Genomic DNA, 8,639 nt, shown 5'->3' with positions numbered 1-8,639 from the left:
ATGTTTTCTAGATCCAAAATTGTCATCACAAATTATCTTGAGGTCAAAGGCTTGAATGACAACTCCAGTATTGGTAAAACATTAAGTTATATAGATCTCCTTTATTTTACAATCAAAACGTTCAAAAGGATATGCAGTGGGCTACATGAAACAAGCTATTAATTATCACATTATGCCCCTTATGTTGTTTCAGTATTTGTAAGATTTTATTTTATAGTCAAAACGTTCAAAAGGATAAGCAGAGGGCTACGTGAAACAAGTTTGAAATTATCACATTATAACAAAGAACCCTTTACAACACAGACCATAGTTTACTATACAGATTATGCTACACAGTTATTCTTTTGTCGTTGAGTCCGGGGGGGGGGGGGAGCTGAGTGAATATAGTTAAGACACAAAGGTATTTATACTTATCGAAATATTAGGCAGAAAGTGGTGAAAGCATGTAATCTTTGAACAGAGTAAAGATACAAACCTACGACAGACTTCCCCTGTCAGTGATGTTTTTTTTTATCATTTTTTTGTAAGAGACCTTCTACTTCTACATTGGTACTTATAAGAGGTCTCCGACACGTCACACATGTTGTGGTTTGCCATCAGACAATAGAGTGTACTTTTGTGACCTCGCCATCCTGAACTCTGAATCAGAAATTTTGTTATAAGTTTACAGAAAAAAATACATAAAACTTGAGAACTGAGATAATGTGTTTATAATAATTGATCATTGGTTACAGCTTTCTCCTGGTGGAATTCTGGATGAGGAAACCATTGGAAGAAATTTATCAAATCTTGGAAGATCAGCAGATGGTTCCCAACAAGTCTTCCTTCATGTCCAAATTGCGGTGGGTAACTAGAAATTGTTAATTGATTTCAGTATCATATAATATAAAATGTGTTTCACTGTTTCAAATTTTTATTATCTTAGTATCTTAGACTGCTTCTTCTTATAAATCCATGAATAATCATATCTAAATTGTAGCACACTTAAATCAATATCATTAGGATAAAATCATTTTAGTACATGCATAAACTTATTTCTTTTATCTCTTTTCTGTGTTTAATTTATTTTTTGCAATTATTCATTGTTATTGAAAATACCTAAATACCTGGAGGAATTAATAATTGACATTGTATGGATCCTCTTTACATCAATATGAATTTTTTTTACTAAAATTATTTTTTAGTAATCTATTGCATTATTTGTTATAGGGTTTCAGCCTTAAAGATATTACAGCATTATCAAACTTTGTACATCTGCAGAAAGTTGAATTACCATAAAATGAACTGACAGGTAATTATCTGACTGCTCATGATCTTTTTAGAGATGAATTAGATCAAACACCTGGACTTAATCATGGAAAAATATAAGTTTTAATGTCATTTGTTTTTTAAATGTTTTTTTCTTCAGATTTATCTCCCCTTAGTTCCTTACAATACATGCTTATTCTGGATGTGTCTCACAACAAGCTAACAAAGCTTCTGGATTTTACGCCGCCCAAGAATCTAAAGGAGGCCAACTTCGGTTACAATGAGATAGAGGAGATGACGGATCTGTCTGCCTATCATTATCTCACCGTCCTTAATCTGGACCGTATCCTATACACACTGAATACACTCTATAAAATAACTATGAGTTATATGATAAGTTATTTTCAAATCCTTGTTTATGTTAAACATGTATCAGGGAAAAGAAATCTTGGCTGTAAAATACAGGTAAATTAGATTACATTTGTCCTTAATCACGCCTTCTAGACAATAAAATTTCCAAAATCACTGGCCTGGAGAAATGCACTTGTCTACAGGATCTCAGTCTGGCACACAACAAAGTCGAGAGGATACACGGCCTGGAGAATCTGCCGTTACAGAGCCTCAACTTGGTTGGTTGGATTGTTTATACAAAAGATAAGAAAAATCATACAATTATATTATGTGTATCAAATGATTCAGGATGAAAGCTTTGTTTATTGGTTTATCAATTTTGTGATATTTACTGCATTATAATTCTCCTCACAGTGTCACAATCACATCAAAAAGATAGAAAACTTGGAGACACTTCGTTTGTTGAGGGTAAGTTTGTTCAGTCAAAAATAAGCATTGCATGCCTTAATACCTATAGAGCAGCTTTTAGATTCAACAGATATCTTTGAAAGTTATTAAGATATGTTGTTCTTTGCTTTTCATTCCAGAGTATAAACCTGGCAGGTAATAACATTCGGAGTTTGGCCGGCCTGGAGGATCATCCTCTGCTGGAGAATGTGGACCTGGAAGACAATGAGGTAGATCAATGGAGCTTTATATCAATCTTAAATTGATTGTTTAGATAAGTCAATGGAGCTTTATGACAATCATAATTACAGGTAGATTGTTTAGATAGATCAATGGAGCTTTATATCAATCACAATTACAAGTAGATTCTTTTAACGGATTCTACAGTTGTTGAAACCCCAAAATTTAACATACTGTGAAACGTCAACTCATGGTGGATCAAATTTATGAAATTTTTGGGATCCCTTTAACATTCACAATAAATTATGAAACACAGTTTAAATTTATTTACCATACAAGTAAAAGTACAAATTATCTCTCCATGAACCTTTGATGATCCACAAAATTTACCCCAAGGAATCTAAATGATTTTGTAATAAATGTATATCATTTCGAAGAAGACATCTGATTAAGACTTCCATTGTCCTTTCAGGTGATTGACATTTCTGAGATGAAATACATCAAGGAGTCGCAGATGCTGCGTCAGGTGAATCTGTTACGGAACCCCATACAGGAGCTTCCTGACTACCGCTTGCCCATTCTGTTCCGCATGCCCAGTCTCACGGAGCTGGACAGACACAGAGTGAAGGTCGAAGAGAAGGTCAGTTAAAGGTCAACTCTATTTCATTGTAATTTTGAAGAAAATAGTTCATAATAGGCCAAGTTAACAAATAAGGATTTTCTATGTTGGTATACTTCATGACGATTTCTTGGAAGTGGGGCTAATTCGCACTGATTTTCATATAGAAAATTGTTTTTTTTTATCTGCAAGTAAACAAGACAAAGTACGAGTTCAAAAGGGAGAAACTCCATTCTGTAGCAGCTGAAGAGAGTTTTATATGCGTGGATCACATTTATCACAGGTTTCCGTTAAATAAAGCTCTAGAGATCTGTTTGTTTTCATTTCCAGGTGGCAGCAATAAATAAGTTTAACCTTCCGGCAGAAATCGTTGCGGCCCGAGATCATATCACGCATGTAGTTTACTCCTTTCTTCAGCCCAGTCGAATATTGGATAAGTAAGTAAATATAGTAATGTAGTACAATATGGCCCCTTTGTAAATCATCAACAGTTCATCTATGACCAAATTATTTGTACATTACTACCTGACATAATATGGTAACGCATACATTGGCTCAGAACGGCATACTGTAGATCATTCTGAGAAAAGGAAAGATTATCACATCTATACAAATACTGTATACAGGGAAATATTTGCCCCCATTTTATTTTTGCCCCTTTTGCCCTTGTTGTCAGCAGGAGAATTTAAGACTGGGCGAATTCAAATGTCTCAATTAAATCTCTTCTGTTTTAACGCAGCTGTATCTGGGCAATTTCAAAAGGGAGCAAAAATGTTTGCAAGTGTACAATGGCGAAAAACACACTAGGCAAAAACAACCCTGTCTAAAATATACTAGTATTTGATACTTTTAAATCAGATTCAGTGTACAATATTGTTTTTTTTCACTCCCTACCCGATGCTAGTGTTGGTTGGTCCCCAGGGGTCAGGGAAAAAGGACCTGGCTTTAAAATTAGTGGAGGAATTCTCGGATTACTTTGGCTATTGGTTAGTAAATTATTGCTTGATGTTTAACTGTTGAAATTAATTTTAACATCATGCATGCTTTTCTGGGCTAAAATAAACAACCTATTTCAGAAAAATTTTCCCCCTGGCCAAGTTGATCATCTAGTTTGTTTGCAATAAAAATGAATTTATAACTTGTTGAATCATTATTGAAATAGGGTAACTTGCCAAGCCTTTTAAATTTTGATGTTGTGTAGTTTTTGGTAATTAAACATATAAATCAAGAAATGTAGAGACAACTTCAATGAAGTAAATTTAGTGTTTCATGTATTGCCTGTGTTGTTGTACAATGAGCTGTTATTTTGAGTATTTTGTCTGTGCTGTTGTACAGTGTAACACACACCACGAGGAAACCCCACAAAGAAGAGACCCCGGGCAGGGACTACCACTTTGTAGATCTGGAGAAATTTGAGTTTGACATCAGATGGGTATGTACATAGAGTAAGATAGACTATACATTCTGTGTCAGACTCTGTCTTTTTGTCCTGATTTTTACAAGACAAGCATTTTTTTAAATTTTAGAAAACTTTGCAAACTGTCAAATTGAATTTTAAACTTTTGTACATTTTTGCATCATGGAAACTTTTGTTATGTTGCTGATGTAATGTATGCTATTACTGGTATCAAATTTCATGTTCGTACTTACCTGGTATCCAAGATCATCACCTTGCCACCATATTAAAAGAAAATATACCAATAAACTATGAATTTACTTGTATACTGTGTAACTATGAATGTGTTAGCTGTTTACACTCTGATGAAGACCCTGGTTGTGTTGTGTTACACTTGTATAGTGTGTAACTATGAATGTGTTTGCTGTTTACACTCTGATGAAGACCCTGGTTGTGTTGTGTTACACTTGTATAGTGTGTAACTATGAATGTGTTTGCTGTTTACACTCTGATGAAGACCGTGGTTGTGTTACACAGGGCCAGTTCATACAGACCCACCAGTACCACGGCCACTGGTACGGACTACAGATGCAGTCCATAGAGGACATTGCCCGGGAGGGGCTGGCCTGTGTGGTCCACATGGAACTGGAGGTAAGGGATATACTTTATACTGAGTTTCTTTGGACCAGATACAGTTGTGTTGAAAGAAATAACTCTGTCTCATTACAATTCACCCAGTCTTAAATTTGGCTGCTGAACACTAGGGCAAAGGGGCAAAAATAAAACAGGAGCAAATATTATGAAATAAGTAAATCATGGTTGCAGCAAACATCCTCATAACAAATTCATGTTTACACCAGAGTCAGTTTTATTCTCAGTACTTTAAAACTGTATTAAGAATTGAGGGGATTTATTAAAAAGATTATAAGTTCTTGCTACAGTATAACATTTTGTTATCTTCAAATCAATATAGCAGAATATTGAGGTTTAATTTGATAAATTTCATTCCCAGGGAGTTCTGACTCTGAAGAATACATATTTTGAGCCTCGGTATGTCCTTATCATGCCACTGAGCCCCGAATGTCACGAGAAGCGTCTCAGGGAGCGAGCCCTGTACACTGAGTCCCAGATCGAAGACAATCTCGAGCGAGCCGAGATGTACCAGGACTACAACAGAGACCATCCCGGCTTCTTTGACATGATGATTAACAGTGGTAAGTCACGGCTCGAGATCTTCTGACTGGTACGGTTAGTGATGCTATATACAGTCTTTACAAAAACTTTAAAACTTGCTGGCCAAAAGGACCAGAGTTTAGATTATCTGACTGCTTCAGCAGTAGATGTATAGGCAAAGTGCTTCAAAATCTTTCCTATCTAAATAATTTCCATCACAAAAATTGGTACAAAGAAAACTACTAGACATAGTGTTAAATTTTTTTTCTTGCATATAAAGAATGACATCATGTTTCTTACATCAGATGACATTGAGGAGTCCTATAAACATTTGAGGCGACTGGTCATGGATTACCTTGGCATTAGTATTCCCTCGTTTGAGTCGGAGGCCGGTGACGTCATGGAAACCAAGGATACAGAGAATGCCCCCACAGGGACGCAGCTGGGCACACGGACCTGGTCACGCCCGAGTATCCCTGACAGCATGTCACAACAGTACACCCGCGGGAAGACCACACAGTCCCCCAGCCTGTCAGGGAGGGGCATACTGGTAATTAAGTTAAGAAAACCATCCGATCAGGAAAGGGCATACAACTTCCCAGTAAGGATGGGTATACATGCACTGGTAAATCAAAAAAAGGCCCGTAAGTGAACAAAAAAACCCAGTCAGGGAGGGGTATACTGGTAAGTCAGGTAAACTATCCAATCAGGAAAGGGCTAACTTGAAGTTAAACTAAGAAACCTGCACAGTCAGGAAGGGGTATACTGGTAAGCCAAGAAAACCATCCAATCCTCAAGGCCCTTGAAGAGGGGCAAACTGGTAAGTCCATGAATAAGTGTTGGAGGAGGGGTGTACCAATTGCAATATCTGGGGATAAATATGATAAAGGGGGAAATAACAAATCAATATTAAAGGCACTGAGCAATTTCCTTTTCATTTTCAGCATATACAGTATAATTCTGTTTTATTAAAGTGTGTTTATATAAAGCTTTGTGTTCTGTAGGAGGCAATGTCACTGAAGCGTCGACACAGTGCGGCAAAGGCATCTGTCGCCGGCTACATCCCTCCGCTGTTTGAACAGATCACATCACAGTAAGTCAATGCCTTGATTGTTAAATACAGCTCTATCCAATATTACCTGTTTTAAATAATTCCCTATTTAGAGATAAAAATCATTTTATGATGTTCTCAGATCTTTCTTTAACTAATATGTTTCTAAATTATGTCAGAGATATTGAATACTCAATTTCTACAATACTGTAAACATACTACATTTGGCTGTGTATTCTGTTTAGCGCTTTTGGCAGAATGTGGCCTCCACTAAATCATCACTAAATGCCATGTACTTATGTATGAGAATAGTCACATTCAGGAATACGCTAATTTACATCCACGCCACCTTGTTCACAAACTTCCACTAAATATCGTACACGCCATTTATAATGTTTACAGTACAAGGTTGATGCATCTTAGAGTCTACCATAAATATCTCCTTAACTGAACTTCATTTAATGCTTTTATTTCTCGAAAGGAAGTTTTTTATTTCTTAAAACATTTATTAGACCCAGATATCCCAATTACTTGGTTTAGTAATGTGTATCTCCTATTTATTGGTTTTAAATCTTAGTTATCACATATCATGATAAAGATTTCACATTTTGCAATCAAGATGTCATTTTCAAGATCAAGAAATCACATATAATGATCCAAGATATAATTTACAAGGATCAAGATACCATATTTTGTATTAATAGAGATCATCATTGTATCCCATTTTATGATAAAATTTATATATCTTATGATCATATTTTGCGATCGAAATATCACATTGTATGACAAAGACAACATAAACTATAATCAATACATCACACTTCTTAATCAAGATATAACATTTATTATAAAGATATATCACATTTTATTACATATAGGCTTTAAGATATCACATTTTATTACATATAGGATTTAAGATATCACATTTTATTACATATAGGATTTAAGATATCACATTTTATTACATATAGGATTTAAGATATCACATTTTATTACATATAGGCTTTAAGATATCACATTTTATTACATATAGGCTTTAAGATATCACATTTTATTACATATATGCTTTAAGATATCACATTACTAAGTAACTGACTGAACCTCATTGTACAGATATCCAAAGACGGCGCCTCAGACGGTAGACAACCAGGTGGGTCTGGACGTTGTGACGATCACGGAGGACATGAACCGCTCCCAGTCCGCCCCAGTCAACAACAAGCCCCCACAGTCTGACGAGGACACCTCTTCTGACGACGAATCAGATTCCAGCCTCTCCATGTCCTCCGCCCGGAAATTTGCCCGCTCTCCGGATGGATCGGTTCACAACGGCAAAGACCCCCACCTCCCCACAGAGACGATGAACCCCATGGAACTGTCCAATCCCCGCCCTCCTTCCATGCCGCGCCCCACTTCTCAAGGTCAAGGTCGGCCGGGTTCAGACAGACACAAGGTGCTGCCACCTATCAACCAGAAGGGAGCCTACATGCCTGAACTTTAGCAGTGTTAGGTTGACATCTACATTCCTGAACAGTAGCAGTCATAATAGATTGTCTGTCACTCAGAGGTTTAATGTACAACTCTGTTGGGGTGATAATGTGAAGCAAAGTTTGTCATTTTTGTTACTTACAATGACTGTGATAATTTTTATGCTGTCCCAATTTTGTGGATTTTGCTACATGTACAGGTATTTATTATTACCATGTGAAAATCGTTTTGTACAGCCAATGTTTGAATTCATTTTGTATATTACATGCATTGTATATATCCTCTATTGAAAATGTAAAAATAAATATTTAAAGAAACTACAATGTATAATTTACTCAGAAATATATGAAGAAATACAATCCTTATGTTAAGCTATAATCACATCAAACATCCAATAGAAAAAATATTCAATTACCGGTAGTTGTAAAAGTAATACAAATGGTGGCATATCTCTGCCCCTTGTATGCAAGTTATTTTACTATCGAATATTATCCACATGCAACTATCTTGCATCTATACTACTATATTAAAATAATAGACTTGAATTTTTTAGCTTTAATACCGATAACTCGGAAGAGTACTGTCTTTTGTTTTATATATTTTAAACATCATTGGTACTTGAAGATTACCAATTTGTTTTTATTTTTTCTCAATCTGGCTTCTTTGATAAATAATCAACGAAAATTCCT

General features: G+C 35.7%; 1 pseudogene; it reads left to right on the top strand.

Annotated features, from left to right (window-relative positions):
• LOC128159135 (leucine-rich repeat and guanylate kinase domain-containing protein-like) lies at positions 1–8,267 on the top strand (annotated as a pseudogene).
• The last annotated feature ends 372 nt before the right edge of the window (positions 8,268–8,639 follow it).

The sequence above is a fragment of the Crassostrea angulata genome, chromosome 8, assembly GCF_025612915.1.
Source record: "Crassostrea angulata isolate pt1a10 chromosome 8, ASM2561291v2, whole genome shotgun sequence".
NCBI classification, from domain to species: Eukaryota; Metazoa; Mollusca; class Bivalvia; order Ostreida; family Ostreidae; genus Magallana; species Magallana angulata.
The sequence above is the reverse complement of the archived record's forward strand: the minus strand, read 5'-3'. Positions and strand labels throughout refer to the sequence as shown.